Genomic DNA, 20531 nt, shown 5'->3' on the forward strand with positions numbered 1-20531 from the left:
AACGTCCATTAAATCAAGCTGTAAACTTACACTCTGCTCGAGGTCGAAGGTTCAATCTTCAGTGCGGGTTATACTCAAAATACAATTGTGAATTACGTAATACTTCTACCCGGTCATGGCTGACGGAATGAAAGCATGCCATGCCTATCGGGTTAAATAAAGTCTTCCGTTCGAAATTTTGTGCAGATTCGCGACTTGGACAGAAAAATCCCCGAGTTCGACACGACACACCTAAAGAAGGTCGCAGGTTTCATCATCCGAAATGTTGTGCAAATAACACTCAAGATGAGAACAGTATCCGAAGAACCCAAATAACACGAATAACTAATCTTCATCGAACAAAATTCCAAAAACATAAGGACATATAATTTAGATACTAATAAATACACGTTGCTCTTTATTATAGAGTTCATGTAGTTTCTTTTCTCAGCGCAGTTTCACGATAACAGAAACAGAAAAGAGACTAATTCTTATATAGTCGGCAGTATGCTTTGTACTACAGCGCGAAAAGTATGGCTTCGCGGATGTTTAAAGTGCATTTTTTACAAAGACGAACTCAACAAAGTTGCCATGGCAACAAATCGTACCGGCTGATTTATTGAGGAGGAAGCTAGAATGCACGGGCCCAAATTGTGTTAGCAGCTCCGGGTGTCAACAACAGAAATACGATTATTCATTCATTTGTTCACACTCCCACCCCACACACATATTTATTCACTATATATATATATATATATATATATATATATATATATATATATATATATATATATATATATATATATATATATATATATATATTTCCTATAATAATTATTAAATACCTACAGACACTTGTGTTTCATCCTTTCGGAAATCATCAGTACGGGGCGTCACGATTAACACCAGTCAAGAGATTCGAACCCGGTAACAGAAGCTATGCCTGGCTTCATTAGCAAGGACCCAATCAATTCGGCTACCGTCAACCGCGAGAAATACAGTTGAGATTTAAACATTTGTTCTTTTTTAAATGCTTTTAACGTCAGTCAGAGTGATCTAATCATTATATGAAGATCTGCGTATATGAGCAACTTGACCGACTATTTTCAACTGAAAGTGCTCAAGGATAAAAAACGAGTTTCTTAAAGGGTCTGACATAATTATTTACTATAATAATTATTAAATACCTACAGCCACTAGTGTTTCATCCTTTCGGGAATCATCAGTGCAGGGTATCACGATACACACACACACACACACACACACACACACACACACACACACACACACACACACACACACACACACAATATATATATATATATATATATAAGAGCAAATAGTTAATAAAACATGTTAAAAAACACTTTGAAAAAGAGTTAAAAACATATTTAATCTGAAAAGGAAACACTTAATAAGTGGATAGTCCTTAATCCGCGGAGTTTTGAAGAAATACTTACCTTCTCATCAGAGGGCAGGAATTAGCAAAATGCGGGATCGGATTTTGCATACAAAAGTATTTGAAGAAACTGCAAGTAAGTCATAGATCTTACTTGATAACAAAAAGTGAAGCAGAGGGAATATGTATATTAGGCCCTTCAAGAAACTCGTTTCTTATCGTTGAGCACTTTACAGTTGAAATCAAGTAGGTCAATTTAGGTCGTATGCACAGATCATCATATCATGATTAGATCACTCTGACTGACGTTAAAAACATTTAAAAATAAATGGTTAAAATTCAACAATATTTATCGCGGTTAACGATGTCGGGTTCGAATCTCTCGACCGGTGTTAATCGTGACACCCTTCACTGATGAATCCCGAAAGGATGAAACACTAGTGTCTGTAGATATTTAATAATTATTATAGTAAATAATTATAATTATATATATATATATATATATATATATATATATATATATATATATATATATATATATATAGAGAGAGAGAGAGAGAGAGAGAGAGAGACAGACGGAGACAGAGAGATAGACAGAGACAGAGACAGAGCAATCCACATACAGTACTGTTTCGCTGTATCACTGCTCATCAGTGCGGCGAGACAGACAACTATCTCAAGCTAGGATCGAAACCCGACTGCCGGTACGACAGTCAAGGCTTCTAACCATTATGCTAATCGGCGGCTGCTGTGCGAGTAGTGAATTAACGATGTTTTGACATCGGCCGAAATACCTAAGCTCGATTTGTTTACATAAAGGACATATATATATATATATATATATATATATATATATATATATATATATATATATATATATATATATATGTATATATATATATAGATTGATTTCCTATATGTAAATCTACTGAAACCCGTGTGATTATTAAAGAGAGCTCAATGGAAGGCAGAGCTGGTATATAGTCTTTTTATTATATAAACATTATTGGTTACATATGCGCACACATGTTTCAGTGGAATCTCAATTAAGATAGACCCACCTCATCAGACCGAGAAAAAAAAAAAAAAAAACGCAATGAAACGAATATCAAGGTTCATTCATTTTGTATATACAAAATATATCCGGGTGTGATTTACACTCTGAAAGAGAGGGGGGTGTATAGTTAAACTGAAACCCCAACCTCCTCGTGCTCCCCTTCTCTTTCTCCTTCCATACACTTACCCCCTTTCTTTTCAACACCTTACCCCAAACCTCTACTGTTCAGATTCACAAACTATATACAAACCTTTCTTGCAGGATGTAAACTACACCCACATATATTTTTTTTTTATAAAAAAATGAATGAAGCTTGATTTTCGTTTCAATAGTTTCTTTTCTGGGAAAAGAAACTATTGAAACGAAAATCAAGCTTCTAATGAGGTGGGTCTCCCTGAATTGAGATCACACACACACACACACACACACACACACACACACACACACACACACACACACACACACACACACACACACACACACACACACACACACACACACACACACACACACACACACACACACACACACACACACACACACACACACACACACACACACACACACACACACACACACACACACACACACACACACACACACACACACACACACACACACACACACACACACACACACACACACACACACACACACACACACACACACACACACACACACACACACACACACACACACACACACACACACACACACACACACACACACACACACACACACACACACACACACACACACACACACACACACACACACACACACACACACACACACACACACACACACACACACACACACACACACACACACACACACACACACACACACACACACACACACACACACACACACACACACACACACACACACACACACACACACACACACACACACACACACACACACACACACACACACACACACACACACACACACACACACACACACACACACACACACACACACACACACACACACACACACACACACACACACACACACACACACACACACACACACACACACACACACACACACACACACACACACACACACACACACACACACACACACACACACACACACACACACACACACACACACACACACACACACACACACACACACACACACACACACACACACACACACACACACACACACACACACACACACACACACACACACACACACACACACACACACACACACACACACACACACACACACACACACACACACACACACACACACACACACACACACACACACACACACACACACACACACACACACACACACACACACACACACACACACACACACACACACACACACACACACACACACACACACACACACACACACACACACACACACACACACACACACACACACACACACACACACACACACACACACACACACACACACACACACACACACACACACACACACACACACACACACACACACACACACACACACACACATGTATATACTTATAAATATATATGTATATACTTATATATATATATGTATATACTTATATATATATACTTATATATTCATATATATATATTTATATATTTATATATATAAATATTCATATATATTTATATATATATATATTTATATATATATATTTATATTTATTTATATATATATTTATATATATATTTATATATGGGTCTCTCTGAATTGTGATTCCACTAGAGAATGTAAGCACTTATGTAGCCAATGTGCTTATATGTACATATATATATATATATATATATATATATATATATATATATATATATATTCATTATATAAATATAATGAATATATATCTATAATATAAAGCTGAACGTCTGTGTGTGTGTCTGGTCACAATTAGGCTCCTATATATTATAGAAAACTGATCACATATAATGATAGAAGATGTATCGAGACACAGAAATGGGTATGTTTGATCTGGCATAATGATGATTCATTAAAATTGTGGGGTCAGCGTACGCACCTGGTCCACAAAATATAAAAAAAAAAATTAAAAATTAAAAAAAAAAAACGTTTACAAGTGTTTTTGATATAGATGTACATAATAATACTTTGATAAGTATGTTTTAACTTAAATAGGGATGGTATAATAAAATTGTGGAGTCTGTGTTCTCGCCTGGCCTCTATAGAATGGAAATAAGCACAAACTTTAATAAAGACTTTTCATATCTATCTGCGTAAGTATACTTTGATAATTATGTTTCAGTTTGAAGAAATATGGTATAATAAAATTATTGGGTGTTTGTTCGCGCCTGACCTCCATAGAATGGAAATATCACAAAGTTTAACAAGGGTTTTTAATATAGATCCACAGTATATTTTGATAAGTGTTTCAGTGTGAACTGGTATGGTATAATAAATTATGGGGTTTATCTATTTTATTTTTACTTTTATCATATTTTGCTTATTATTAAATAAAAAACACTTCGTAAAGGAAATGTTTATTTTCCTTAATGTTTAATTGTTAAAGTGTTTTTATTTAATAAGTATGAAGAAAGGATGTTCTCGTGAAAATTTTCAAATGGTCTTGAAACAATTCTAACTAACAATGAAATACATTTTTTGTTGCTATCAACCCATTTTTTGAAGTCTTCGTTTTTGTTAAAACAGTACATATATATATATATATATATATATATATATATATATATAAAATAAAAAATAAAAAATTAAAAATAATTGTTAGCGGTGGATGTATGCGAGTACGTGTGTGGGTGTATAGGTGGTTATGTATATGTGTATATATGTATGCTCCTACATATATTTCTATGTATGTACGTGTGTGTATGTGTGTGTGCCTGTGTGCGTGTGCATGTGTACATGTACATGAATATATATGCATACGTATGTGATTGTGTGTGAGTGTATGCTATACATGGGGAAAGAAAGTTTTTAAAAAGAACCCTAAAGAAGCCATAAAAACCTTCACCATATGGACTAAAAAACACTCTTTGAAACTAACTTTGACCGGTCACAGTGAACAACTTAAAGTTGGAGACTGAATGTCTAAACACTGAACACACGCATCGCACCACTATGAAAAACATATTTAATATCAGCGGAGGCATATCTAAAAACTCCCATTTTAAAGAAAAACTTTTTACGAAAATATCTGAAGAGAGCACACCCTAAGCTCGAAACGCGTTATAAAAATATTTTAAAATAAAAATATGATGAAAACCTTTAAAAAAAACCCACAATTGTTGATGGCTACACTCTTTTAAATATATATATATATATATATATATATATATATATATATATATATATATATAATAGGACAACAAGAGTATGAAATGAAGACACAAAGCTATATATTGGTAGATATAGAATTGATCATTTATTGAATAATGGAATAGAGGCAAAATTTGGAGGATAGAAGGGACTCCTTATGCCAGGGCATTTCGAAGCCTATTGCTTCTCATCAGAAGAGTAGAGAAGGTGCTAGGTAGCATGGGGGAGATGCGGCGTCTAGCGTAAGTTTCATTAGGGATGACAAAGATTAAGAGGAATTATAGAATGTTGGGGGAAGCTTTATTGAATTCTAAATAAACAAGGAGAAGCTTATTATATATAGTATGATATATAAGAATATATATGGTCTTTAACATATTATTGAGATTAAGGGGTATATGTATTATGGTTAAATAGGGGGTGTATTGTTGCTGTGTGGTAATTTATTTTAACGGTTTGTGGAGCGTCTATTTTCTATGGAGTGGGTAATTTTGATTAATTTGGGGGCGAGGGTTATTTCAGGTTGTAAAACTGAAAGGTAATATGCGGCAATATATTTATAATTTTCTATTGTTATGATATAGGGAGTTTGATCATAAGGGGGCGGTTGGAGATTGACTATGAGTGCGTATAACTTGATGTAAAACTTGATATATATATATATATATATATATATATAGTAATTTATAAAATATATATGGCGATTCGATTTATAAAATATATATGGCGATTCGTAAGGCTTATGCGCGAATTCGCGCATAAGCCTGACGAATCCTAGAGTGGATGAAACGCCGAATATTCAGTGTAGCTTAATCGCCATATTTATTTGATAAATTACTAACTAGATCTACCTACGTATTGAGCACTTTTGAAGTAAATACTTAAAGTTTACGCATAAATCTCTACTTTCGTATATTAATTTTATGTGAGTAAATGAAATAGTTATATATATATATCGCCAGATTATATATCATTCTGAAGCGCGTTTTTCGCTTTATCGAATCCTGTTATTCGTTACCGTGTTCAATCTCTTCATTCTTTTTTTTTTTTTTGAAGGCTTTTCGACAGCATGGACAAAATTCAAATCCGCACGATTTTTTTGTTCCAGTTCAAACTAGGTCGAAAAGCTGCCGAGACAGCTCGTAATATCAATGATACGTTTGGCCCAGGAACCACTAACGAACGTGTGGCACAACGGTGGTTCAACAAATTTCGCAATGGTGACGAGAGGCTCGGAGAGGAAGACGGTCGCAGCCGGCCGACTGCGGTTGATAACGAACATTTGAAAGCCTTAAACTGAAGCCGATCCTCGCAAACCCTCACGAGAAGTTACTCGAACCACTCAGCAGAAGTTCGCCATTTAAAGCAAAAGACAGGCACAGCTATAAATTAGATTAGATATTCGTTTGAATATATACTGAATTATCTCCCTTAGTTTTACACTCAAGTGAACAGATATTTATGTGCAAAGATATTAAAACAGAACGCGAAAGTATCTGAGATATGTATATCTTCACAACAACTGTAATAATTACGTAATTGTTTTTGTCCAGTTTATCTTTCGGCATAATTTAGCGATTTCAATAATCCTGTCCTTGAAATGTTTGCTCGAGCTTGAATAATACTGATAAGCGATTCCATACTTACACCCCAGGGCTTTCCTTGCTCACGCAGCACGAAAAAAAAAAAATCGGTCTAACCAGTGCCGGCACAAGGTGATTGCGAGTTCGACGTAATTTCTTTGATGCGTGTAATTAGTCTGTCAACGATTAGTTTACTTTTTTTTTTTTTGCCGTTTGTATTATATTAACTATCTATCAAACAGACCTGTGCCTCCTTGGGCAAGGTGTCCGCTCCTACCGCATCTTTACAAAATCAAACTTTGCTTTTCGGAGCGGAAAACGAATAATTAATTTAATAAAGTGAGAAATAAAAAATAAATAAAAGTAAAAATAAATTACCGGGTTATGCCGGTAATGGCAACTAGTATATATAAGACTAGCCTGGGTGCCCGGCGTTACCCGGGTGTTTGGAGGTGTTTGTTGAGCAAAAAAAAAAAAAAATGTGGTAGTAGGCAGGCAGACTCGAACGCGTACTGCAAAGGAGGAAAAGAACGCGAAAATAAATGCTGGAAGTGGCGACCGTTTAAATTAAGGCTAGTCAATCGGAAAGAGGGGATAACTTCCGAAAATACCGAAAAAAAGCGACCTGTCTCTATAGAAAAGTGCAGGAACTAATGGTTTTATCCAATTTTTCGATATTTGTCGTTCGAACGGTCGAGCTTCAAAACTATACCGATCTCATAAAAATCCGTCGCCTCTGTCGAAAGTTTTAGGCAGACATTCATACATACATACATATATACTTTCATAAATCAGAGTCCATTTTCTGTAAGCTGTTTTTGAACCCAGTAAACGACGGGTACTTTTGCTAGTATATATATATATATATATATATATATATATATATATATATATATATATATATGTGTGTGTGTGTGTGTGTGTGTGTGTGTGTGTGTGTGTGTGTATCAGATATTAGGCATGTCAATTTGTAAAAAAAAATAAAATGTTATCATAGCAAAATCAATATTTACAGAGAAAATTATTCATGTTAAGAGGTTTTAAAATTAAAGAAGGGTGAGAGAGAGAGAGCAGACACAGTCGGAGTCGAAAGAGGGAGAAAGATGTTCCACAGGTGGTAACGGCTCCCAGTAGAGGGGATCAGAATGCGTTAGTCTAGAGTCAGCAATGTAGCTTTAAATCGGGGGAAACATCGGTAAACAAAGTTGCTGAAAAGACAGCTCGAGATTTGTTGATTCACTGGGATGAATCTTTTTGGCAGCTTATTCTGAGGATCCTCTAAACAAGAACAAAGACGGATCAAATATGTTTCTCCGATTGGCACGATTTTACAACCCAAGAGACTGTTATTTGTCCCTTGCTGTTGTAAATGTTACATGTCCGTTGTTTTCTTTTTACATGGAGGTCACCACTTATCAAGACCCGGAATCCACTCGGGGATTGTACAGTAATCAATAGGATAGAATCGTAGTAATCGTTAGTATTGGAGTTTTGATAAAGTGTCTTACTTAAGGGGGCTGTTTGTCAGGAATTTGTTTATGTTGGACTTGAAGACATTCAGGTTGTAGTCAGGTGGGAAACAAGCAAACAGAAGAGAGTTCCACGTGCAGTTCTAAGAAAGAAGCTTTGTTTATGGAATATACGTTTTGATTTAGGCACAGATATAGAGTGGGGAAAATTATTGACAGTGGTTTCAGCTAGACGGGTGTTTATCGCGAAAGATTGGCAAGGGGGGGACCAGAGATTGGAGCTCAGACGAGCACCTGCCATGGAAATAACGATAAAATAAAGACAGGCTCGCAACGTCTCTTCTGTGGGAGAGAGGTTGCAGGGAAGAGAAAAAGGCATCGCCCACTAAGCCACGAAGTCTATTTTGTACTCTGTCAAGGCAGGATAGGCTGATTTTTAGCAGCTCCTGCCCAGATGTGGCAACAGTGCTCTATCCATCTGTTAATATATCAATATTGTCGCAAGTGTTATACACGCATCAATTTGCTCGATATACAAGATAGAGCAAATAAATTAAATTACAGTTATTCAATGAATTAAAAAAAACTTTTTTAAAGTGAAATGTTTGAGTTTCATATCAAAGACTTTTATTATTCTAAGCAAGACAAAGAACATTTTAGAAATTTATCTCCTTATCATATAGGGTTTCGATGTATACTATCTCTTCAGAGGAGAAAATATTAGCAAATATTTATAAAGGTATGTACTCTATTTGCTAAATCTAAAATTTTATATCCTTTTCTTCAATTTCCCTTGCTATATGACTTCTAATTAATCAATTATTTTGACTTTGATTTTCCATGTCTCACTGACTTTAGCAAATATATATATATATATATATATATATATATATATATATATATATAATAATAATAATAATAATAATAATAATTTATATAAATATTTGCTAATATTTTCTCCTCTGAAGAGATGGTAGACATCGAAACCCTATAGGTTACGGAGATAACATTTCTAAAGTATTCTTCGCCTTGCTTATAATAATAAAAGTCTTTGATATGAAACTCAAACATTTCACTTCAAAAACGATTTTTTGAAATTCATTGAATCACTATAATTATATATATATATATATGTTTATATATATATATATATGTTTATATATATATATATATATATATATATATATATATATATATATATATTAACATGTCAACGCCGAAGGTTGCTAGTCAACGATTATTATTATCATTATAATATTTGTAAAAATATAACGTTATCATAGCAAAATAAATATATGCATAGAAAATTATTTATATTAAAATGTTTTATTAGAAAAGAATGTTAGAACACAAACAATAATTTCAAATTAGGCTGGCCTCTAGAGTCTGACGTAGTTTTACGTAGAGGTCATTTAAAGTGACGTAGACATTAGGCGGAGCTTGAAAAAGACACGTATGATTTCATCACTCAAAGATCAGGAATGAGAGAGAATAGGTAGTCGAAAATAGGAGTCGAGAGACGGAGAAAAGACAGTCTATGGATGATGATGGCTCCCAGTAGTAGGGGATCAGAATGTGTTAGTCTAGGACCAGAGGCAGCTTTCCAATGGAGAACAGCGGTAATAAAGTTGCTGAAAAATCAACCTGATTTTTGTAGATTCATTGGGAGGAATCTTCTGTGTAAGATTTCCTAAGTAACAGTCAAATAAACAAAGACGGACAAGGTATGTTCAGCGTTGTAGTTTCTAATGGGGGAAAATCGGCAAATAAAGTTTCTGAAAAGACAGCTCGAGATTTGTTGATTCATTGAGATGAATCTTCTTTGCAGCTTTTCCTGAGAATCCATAAAACAATATCAAAGACGGATCAGGTGTGTTTCTCTTATTAGCCCGATGTTGCAACCACAGAGAACTGTTATTTGTCCATTTCTGTTGTAAATGTTACATGCCCGTTGTTAAACTGTATCTACAAATATATAAGCACTGTCGTAAGTGCTATACACGCATCTATTCAATGAACAATAGAAAAACTAGATTAGACGAACACACATATATACACACGTCATATAAAAAAACATATATACACTCTGTATACACACATTTTATACCATTAGACGATGCACGAGTTTAGACACACGTCACAACATATAATCCCCCAGTATACAGCAGTATATATAAGATGTTTTTTTTATAGAAATCCTTCCAGAGAAGGCATGAACCTATATGATGCAAGGAGAAAAAAAAAACAGTTCAAGGTAAAAAAAAAACAAACAACAACAAAAAACAAACTAGTCAACGATAAGTGTTATATGAATAGACTCTGTCTCAGAAAACAGCAATTTCCCCCCTTTGTCGAAAAAATCGCTTATGGAATGTAGCGACTAAAGGACTAAACAGAACAGTAAAATTAAAAATACATAAAGGTCAAAATAAATTACCGGGTTATGCCGGGAATCGACAGCTAGCACATATAAGATTTTTATTGATTTACAGACTTAGTCGGAATTAAACCTTAGAATTCACCTTCGACCGTTCATCTATTCGTTCCCTAAATTCTCAATAACTACATTACATTTTTCTGAAATTTTGCATGAAGTTACAACTACCTAAGAGAGGAAATGTGACAATCTCAGATTTTTGATAAAAATTCTGGTTGCATCCCCAGGGGGGTCAAAAAGAGTCAAAACAGGTTAAAATGGTCAAAAATAGTACTTTTGAGTTTTTTTTACTAAATATACCTCCTTATATATATATATATATATATATATATATATATATATATATATATATATATATATATATATATATAATTATTTTTTTTACTATAATAATTAAATACTACAGACAATAGTGTTTCATCCTTTCGGGAATCTTCAGCGCAGAGTGTCACGATTAATACCAGTCGAACGATTCGAACCCCGCAACACGAGACATCTCTGGCTCGATTAGCGAAGACCAAATCAATTCGGCTATCTATCTACCTCTCTCTTTCTCTGTCTCTGTCTCTCTCTCTCTATGTATATATATATGTATATCTCTTTCTCTCTCTCTCTCTCTGTTACTCTCTCTCTCTATGTATATATATATATATATATATATATATATATATATATATATATATATATATAGAGAGAGAGAGAGAGAGAGAGAGAGAGAGAGAGGTGGGGGGAAGAACACTGAACCAATATAGATAATTGGCGCATTCGTCCCCTATACTTTTCCTATTATTAATGGCGCACATTTAAAACAGATCGCTTGGCGCCAGGTTTGATATCCGACAAACGGGAACACCGTGGTTTACAATCTAAACAGAAAAGTCAGTTTAGACAGCCTTGTCTTTGCTTTGCCACTTTAAGTAAACATTGTGGATTTTTTTTTTTTTTTTTGACGGGGTTGTTGTGGAGGGGGTTGATCTAATGTTTATCGTTTGACTGTGAAAAATATGGCGGATGCGGGTGATCTGCGACTTTACTTTTCAGTTTTCTATTGTTTGAAAGAAAAATAAAAGAAAGAAAGAAGAAGAAGAAGAAACGAGGAAGAAGAAGAAGACGAGGAGCAATGGATGAAAAAGATGACAAAAAAGATGAAGAAGATGATGATGACAAAGAAAACAAAATGAAGAGAGGAAAAAGATGGAGAAGATAAAGAACAAATAAAAAACAAAAAACAAATGAAGCATGCATGGTCACCCGTGAATGCCCAGTGAACGAGACATAAATAAAAATGACTAAGTTCAGCATTGCCCCCCCATTTAGCACCAAAAGTATCCAGAGGACGTCAAATCATAGTGAAAATGAACAAACGGTGCAGTTTTAGGCCTTAACATATGTAAATTTGAGTTCTGCACACCATGCAAAAAAAAAGAAAAGAAATGACTTAGTCCATCATTTGCACCCCCATCCATTTAGCCCCCAAAGTCCCCAAAGCCTTAACATATTCAAATTTGAGTTCAGCACCATGCAAAACTGCTAAACAGACATACACAGAAAATTTTGAACAAATATAATAAAATAGTACCAAAAATGGAGTGTTTTTATTAGCCCTAAAACAGCCCCTGGGGGCACACCCAAGAGTTATTGCGAAGTATAGACAAACAAAATTATATAGAAATCAGTTAGTTACAACTTTTCAGAAAGTTTTATAAAAATCCAAGGCATCAATTTTTTTTTATAAGCACAAAAGTGTAAATTTAAGCCATTTTAACCCCTAAAATGCACCCCTAGGGGTGGGGGCAACCGGAGTTTTCCTGGAAAATTGTTCTGTTACTTTTTTTTTTACTCATATCATGTTTAATGTTTGTGGAAAATTAAAAAAAAAATTCCAAGGCGTAATTATTGAGAAAAGTACGGACGAACGAACGAACGAACGGACAAGAATAAATTTACAGGTCCACCGTCCTACGACAAAAGGAAGATGGAGAAGATGAAGAAGATGAAAGGTTGTTTAGTTCTCTTCCACTGCAAGAACTTAGACACCAGGATTGGAAAGTGGGATTGAGAAGGCGATGCCCGAGAGGAAGGGAACTCTTACGTTTAAAAAGTACCTGAGCAGCCCCCTCGGCATTCTCCGCTGAGAGCGCCTCAGGCGATTAGCGATAAACTAACCACATTCTCTAAGAGAGAAGGCAAAGCCTGGGATGGGTGGACCTCCTAGAACTGCACAGAACTAAACCCCCTATCGCAAAACCAACAGGGACCGGATCATTACGGGGATGGTCTAATCTCGGTTGATTTTTTTTGATAGATGAAAAAAAAAAAGAAAAAATATTATAAAGATGAGAAGACGAAGAAGAAGAAGACGAAGAAAGATCAGAAGAAAAAGAAGATGAAGAAAAAAAGATGCTGGTGATGAAGAAGATATAGATAAATAGAATGAGAAAGTTATAAAAAAACGGCCGAAGAAGATGCAGAAAGAGTAGGAAGAAGATGAATAAGAAGATGGAGAAGAAATAGAAAAAAAAGAAGAACCGATGCTTTTAGGATACGTGTTCGACTGAGCTCCAATCTATTCCCCCCTCTGTAAAACGTTTACAACAAATACTCGCTTAGCAAAAACAACCACCATCAACTTTCCTCACTCCTTATTTATGCCCAAAACTAAACGAAAATTCCATGAGCAAAGTTTTTATCCTAGAGTTGTTCAAATATAGAACACAATATCATTTGTCTGCTTTCAGGTGGAGTACAACATGGTTGTCTTCAAATCTCATGTAAACAAATTCCTATTGAGTACTCCATTTAAATGATCTAGCTCTACCCAAGGTCCACCATGTTTGATCTTGGCTAATCATCTACGTTACACTTAACCCTTATCCTTAAGTGGCCTCCGGGCCTTTACAACTGATGACCTTCCAAGTGAAAAAAGATAAAGATGAAGATGATGAAAAAGAAGACAAAGAAGGAGAAATATAGGATGGAACGATAAAATTGTCACACTAGAAAAGACGACATGAGTCCATTTCCATTTGATGAAAACCGGGTTTCTTTTTTGTTGCAGATCATCTGCTAGTTGGACAGTTGTGTACAAATCTCAAGAGAGATAGGAGCCTTTTATCATGTCTGAAAGTGACACAATCTTCAAAGAGCGAGATCGGAGAGGCGCCGCTGTAAAACTCATGCTGTCTATTGATTCAAGTTATGACAACGGGACCATTGCTAGCGCCCTCAAAATGAACCCGGACGGCTCAACGCTTGAGGACATAGCTGAATGAAGTGTCCAGCCACGATTATGGTCTTTGTTGTGGTTTCAAATGAAGGGCCACATCGTGCCACCTCACATCTTCGAAGTCGGCCGGCTTGAAAGTCAACACCAAAGTGTACCTGGATGTGCTGAAGAGTGTGGTGATCTCCTGGTGCAATCAGGTGGCCGCTGGCAGACCCTGAGTTTGGCTGCAGAACTCGGTGCTGCTGCACAAGACCAAAGAGATCCAGGCTTGTACCCTTCTCTCACTGCCCCTCTCCTTCCCCGACCTGAAGCGCTGGACTATTTCGTTTTGTTATACATCAAGAACATCACCAACATGACCTCTCACAACACCAAAGCCAGCCTGATAGCTGCCATTCGCCGAGTATTCGCTGAGTTGCTGACGACGCTTGTGGAAAAAGCATGCTCCCAGTTCCGAACCCGTATCGGGGCGATGATTGAGTCTGAAGGCGACTAGATTGAATAGATGTCAGCTCTACAACATAATCAAGTTACCTGGATTGATTTTTTTCTAATAAAATGGGTTAAAATAAAGTTGCGGTGTTGTTTTATTTAGGGCGACAAATTGATTGTTTCACCCTGTGCTTGAAAAAGAAAAAAAATATAGATTCAAAAGAAGAAGAAGGAGAAGAAAAAGAAAAAGAAAAAAGAAAATAAAAAAGGAGGAATAAAAGAAGAAAAATAAAGAAAAAGAAAACGGACAAAAAAAGAAGAAAATGAAGAAGAAGAAAAAGACAAAGGAAGAGGAAAAAGAAGAAGAAAGAAAAAATGAGAAAACGAAAAAATGAAGAAAAAAGAACATAAGGAAAAAAAGAAAAAGAAAAAAATGAGAAAAAAGGAAAAGAATAAGGAGAAGAAAAAGAAAAAAGAAGAAGAAATAAAGAAAATAGAATGAGAAAAAGAAAAGAAGAAGGAAAGAAGAAAAAGACGAAGAAAAGAAGGAAAGGAAGAAAAATAAAAAGGAAAAGAATAATAAGAAAAAGAAAGAAAAAGGCGAAGCAAAAAAGAGAAAATAAGAAGAAGCAAGAAAAAGGAGAAGAAAGAGAAGGAGGAAAAGAAAAAGAAAGAAGAAAAAGTAAAGAAGAAAAAACAGAAAAAGAAGAAAAGGAAAAGAAGGAAAAGAAGCAGAAGGAAAAGAAGAAAAAAGATGAAAAGAAAAAGAAAAAAAAGGAAGAAGAAGAAAAGGAAGGTAAAAGAAGGAGAAAAAAAAAGAATGAAAAGAAAAAAGAAGACGAACTGACAGAAAAAAAAACACGGATATCCGTTCCTATTTAGAACAGGAAGTTATGTTAAGAAATCAAATTTGTTTTAATTTCGGATTTCATTTGTGTTTTCTCTAAAAAGTAAATGCTTTTTTTGTTTTAAATGGAAACAAAAGCAGCTCCTTTGTAAAGTAATCCTCGCCATTACTGACGCCCAAGGGCGCGTGGTGGTCTTATTCTCCACCGTCACGGAATCTAATTGTAAGATAGTCTATATAATGTGTTCATACATTTACGAGTACATATGAACATTTCTATTTTCTTTTTGACGTGTGATATATTTAATTGCCTCTAAGCTGGCGAACGTACACCCGTAAGCGAAAAAATGGGCCAAACAATTTTTTATTCATTTATTGCAGTAAAAGCTATATTGAACAATGAACAATTGAACAAGGAAACTTAAAGGTGACTAATAACACAGAACAAGACATTTACTTTAATAAATGCTTAGGATGGAATCGCATTCCCTGTTGATTTCTTCATAAGATCAATCCTTTTAGACATGCTCTCAACCAAAGTGAAACACTGTGAAGAGGAGATGCTATTCCATTCGCTTTGCACAGCTTCCTACAATTTGTTATTGTTCGAAAAAGGTCTTCCGGCCAATGCACGAGATATTATGGTCTAAATATTATCGATTGGGGTTAAATCGGGACTTTGACCTGACCAAAATACCACATAAATTGAATCATTAGAAAACCACTTTTTATGACTCTAGCAATGTGTGCAAGGGCATTATCATGTTGAAAAATAATGTTCTGGGATATTCACAGCTTCTGAATACTTAGTAACAGTCCTGTTTCTAATATTCGAATGTATTCCTTTGCATTGATTGACTTCTCACATCTAATAAGTTCCCCAACTCCTGCTGCAGTAAAAGTTCCTCATACCATTATCCATCCATTCCCGTGTTTAACTGTCGTTTTTATGCAACTTAGCGAAAATCATGCTCCAGTTCTTCGATTGCACCGTTCAGGAGCATCGGGAGCATAACTAACAAGACAAAATCTTGCTTCTATCTAACTGGAAAGCATTTCTGAACCAGTCTGTATCTTTCTTGCCGTAACATGAGAAAAATCTCTTTCTATCATTGATGTTCTTCTTAGATAAAAATGGCTTCTTTGCACACCTTTTAGAAGAAAATCCCATTTCTTTCATTCGTCTAGATATTGTACATCTAGAAAGAGAATTTCCAGCCCTTGTTTTGAATTCATTGCTATGGTCAACATAAGTTTTCTTTCAATCCTTCAAAACAATTTAAGTTGTCCTTCAAAGTGAATGCTCTAGGGCGATCAGATCCAGATTTCCCTTTTACCAAGCGTTCGACTTCGAACCTTTGACCAATTCGCTTCACTACAGAGAGATGTTTTCACATTTTCTTTTCTTAAAATATCAAAAATCTGCTTGTAAGCCATTTTCGACTGCCTTAATCCTGCAATTCGGTTTTTTATATCCTCGTCACGATACAGTCTTACCATTTTTAGGATTAATTTTTTCACTTATTATTATATGTTTATAATAATAATGATCTGCAAAATAGAAATTTTCAGTTAAAATTAACAAAAATTCGTGGAAAAATATTGAAAAATCGATTTCTTCCTTCTTTCACTCTTGGTCCATTTTTTTTTTTTTGCTCATGAGTGTATATACATTTGAAGTGTATATGTAGTCGTCTAATGATAAGTGTATAGATAGGACATATAACATTTATGACAGACGGCCTTTACAATAATAGGGGACGGATACAGTTCTTTGGAGTGCGGGGAGGGGGTTCATATCAGACCAATTGGAGAAACATACCTTGTTCATCTTCGGTATTGCTTGACGGAAAAATACAAAGAAGACTGAATGAATAAATGAACAAATCTCGGCTTGTCTTTTCAGCAGCTTTATTACAGATGTTTCCCCATTGGAAAGCTGCACGCTGGTCTTAGATTGTACTACTATTATAGTACTCAAAAAACTTCAACCTGAACTAGCGCCCATACTTACAAAACTGTTTAAACGTTGTTTTAAGGAGAATAGTTTCCCATCTCCCTGGAAAATTTCATCAATATGCCCTGTATTTAAGAATTCAGGTGATCGCTCATCCCCCTCTCAGTACAGGCCAATAAGTCTCCTGTGCGTCATGAGTAAGTTGCTGGAATCTGTGTTAAATGCAGAAGTAATCAACCATCTCAACAAAAATAACCTTCTTAGTGACACTCAATATGGTTTCCGTTCTGCTAGATCTACAGCAGATGTGCTTACAGTTATATCTCATAGGATTAGCAAATCTCTCGACGGGGGCAACCTTTCTAGGGCAATTGCTCTTGACATATCTAAGGCCTTTGATAGGGTATGGCATAAAGGTTTACTTCATAAGATCTCTAGCTATGGTATTGCTGGAAATGTCTTCTCAATTATTAAATCATTTTTTTCTGATAGGTTCATAAGAGTAGTAGTTGAGGGGCAAAAATCAGAAGCTCACAGTATTAATGCCGGTGTCCCTCAGGGGTCCATCCTGGGCCCAACTCTTTTCCTGATCTACATTAATGATCTTCCAAATCACATCCTTACATCATTTGTAGAAATCTATGCTGACGACACTACCATTTATGGTAGCACATCTAAGACAGTAAACGACCAAGTTCTCTCCAATTCTCTCTCCTCTAATCTTGAGCACGTAGTACAATGGGGTAAGGAGTGGTTGGTTACTTTTAATGCATCTAAAACCAAGCTTCTCTCTTTACATCATCAACATTCTGATCCACATCTGGCATCAATTGAAATGAATGGCTCTCGTCTTCAGGAGGCCTCAAGTTTTGACAAGCTTCTGGGCTTGACCATTACTCCTGATCTTAAATGGAACACGTACATCAAATCTGTTGCCAAGGCCGCTGGAAAAATGGTGGGATCTTTCTATCGATCCGGTAGATATCTCACTGCTGATGCTATTCTCTATCTATATAAGAGCCAGGTACGTCCAAGGATGGAATACTGTTGCCACATCTGGGCAGGAGCTGCTAGAAAGGACTTGGCCTGCCTTAATAGAGTTCAAAATAGACTTCGTAGCCTCGTAGGAGATATCCTTTTCTCTTCCTTGCAACCTCTATCTCACAGAAGAGATGTTGCGAGTTTGTCTCTGATGTATCGTTATTTTCATGGAAAGTGTTCGACTGAGCTTCAAACTATGGTCCCCCCTCGCCAAACTTTCGCAAGAAACACTCGTCTAGCTGTAAACACTATCAATAATTTCCCCCACTCTTTATCTGTGCCTAAACCTAAACGTAGATTCCATGAACAAAGCTTCTTTCTTAGAACTGCACGCCTGTGGAATTGTCTTCCGTTTTCCTGCTTTCCGGCTGACTACAATATGGTTGTCTTCAAGTCTAACGTAAATAAGTTCTTGATGAGCCGTTCCATATAAGTTATCAATTTACCAAATTTTCATTACTAATGATTACTATATTGTCCAATTTCTACTGTACACTCTTTAACCCTTATCCTTGAGTGGCCTCTTGGCCTTGATAATGTGGTGATGCCTATGTAAAAAAAAAAAAAAAAAGAACATATGATCTAATAATGTTAGAGAAAGAGCAAGGTGGGCCTGGAATACCCAGGATATAATGGGAAACCTGACCGATATGCACGGTATCTGGAACGAGCCGGGGCCACGAAAAAAGTGCGGCATGATGACGTCAATCGCCAGGGGAAAGCTGACCGATATTCATAGTGCCTGGAACAAGCCGGGACCACCAAAGAATTGCGTCATGGTGGCGTCAATCGCCAAGTGAAACTTGACCCATATAATCTATATAATTATAAAACTCAAATGATCTTGTAACGATGTATGTAACCCACTTTCCGGTTTACGAAATCCGGTTGCGCATGCGCGCATGACTTGCGCACTGAGACATTAACGTTATTATTTCGAAATTGTTATTTAATATGGGAAGAGTGGGGCTTAAAATAATTGAAACGTAATACAGAAATGAACGATGTAAAAAAAATAAAGCAGGCAGTATTAACAATTGTTTATTTGGATAATTTAAACGCGAAAAAAACAAACAAACAAAAAACAAAAAAAAAAACAAAAAAAAAAACAAAAGACAATTGGGACGCTGAAATATTAACGTTATTATTTCAATTTATTATTTAACATGGAAAGATTGGGGTTTAAAATAACTTAAACGTAATACAGAAATGAACGATGTAAAAAAAAAAAAGCAGATATATCAAAATTTGAATTTAACTATAATAAGTATTATGGTATCTGTTCAGGGCACATTTACCTATAAGTATGGCCAACCATTTATAATTCAGTAACTGTAAATTTTTTTTTTCAAAAATAATCTATTATAATAAACAGAACGACCCATAGAAATCTATCTATATTCTTTTTTCATTTTAATATACTTTCATAGAAATGTTTCTGTTTTGTCAAAATAAAACTATTTTCTTTACGTCACAAGTGTCACGCTCATACATTAATTCCATAGCTAATATAACATACTGACCCAACGGGTCACGGGTAGTCTAGTAAAAATTAAAAAGCCAGCCGAAAACAATGAACAAAAGACTACACAAACAGAAGGTCATGAGGTCAGAGTTACAAAATAAAAAGACAAGCGATTAGTCGAGGAGAGAGGTCAGAGACACAGAGAGAGAGAGAGAGAGAGAGAGAGAGAGAGAGAGAGAGAGAGAGAGAGAGAGAGAGAGAGAGTGTGTTCTGTAACCCACTCTACTCCACCTAACTTCCACCATGCCCTGATGTGTGATTGTCATTGTATTTGGATAAATGTAA

At 35.6% G+C, this 20531-nt stretch overlaps 1 protein-coding gene across 4 annotated transcripts in view; it reads right to left on the bottom strand.

The window, feature by feature from the left end:
• Nucleotides 1–20531, bottom strand: part of LOC145268696 (FAD-dependent oxidoreductase domain-containing protein 2-like) — a 456912-nt gene that overhangs the window by 46721 nt on the left and 389660 nt on the right. The gene's annotated exons all lie outside the window — the stretch shown is intronic.

This window comes from Euprymna scolopes, chromosome 44 (assembly GCF_053919585.1).
Source record: "Euprymna scolopes isolate OS-2025 chromosome 44, ASM5391958v1, whole genome shotgun sequence".
In the NCBI taxonomy this organism is placed as follows: Eukaryota; Metazoa; Mollusca; class Cephalopoda; order Sepiida; family Sepiolidae; genus Euprymna; species Euprymna scolopes.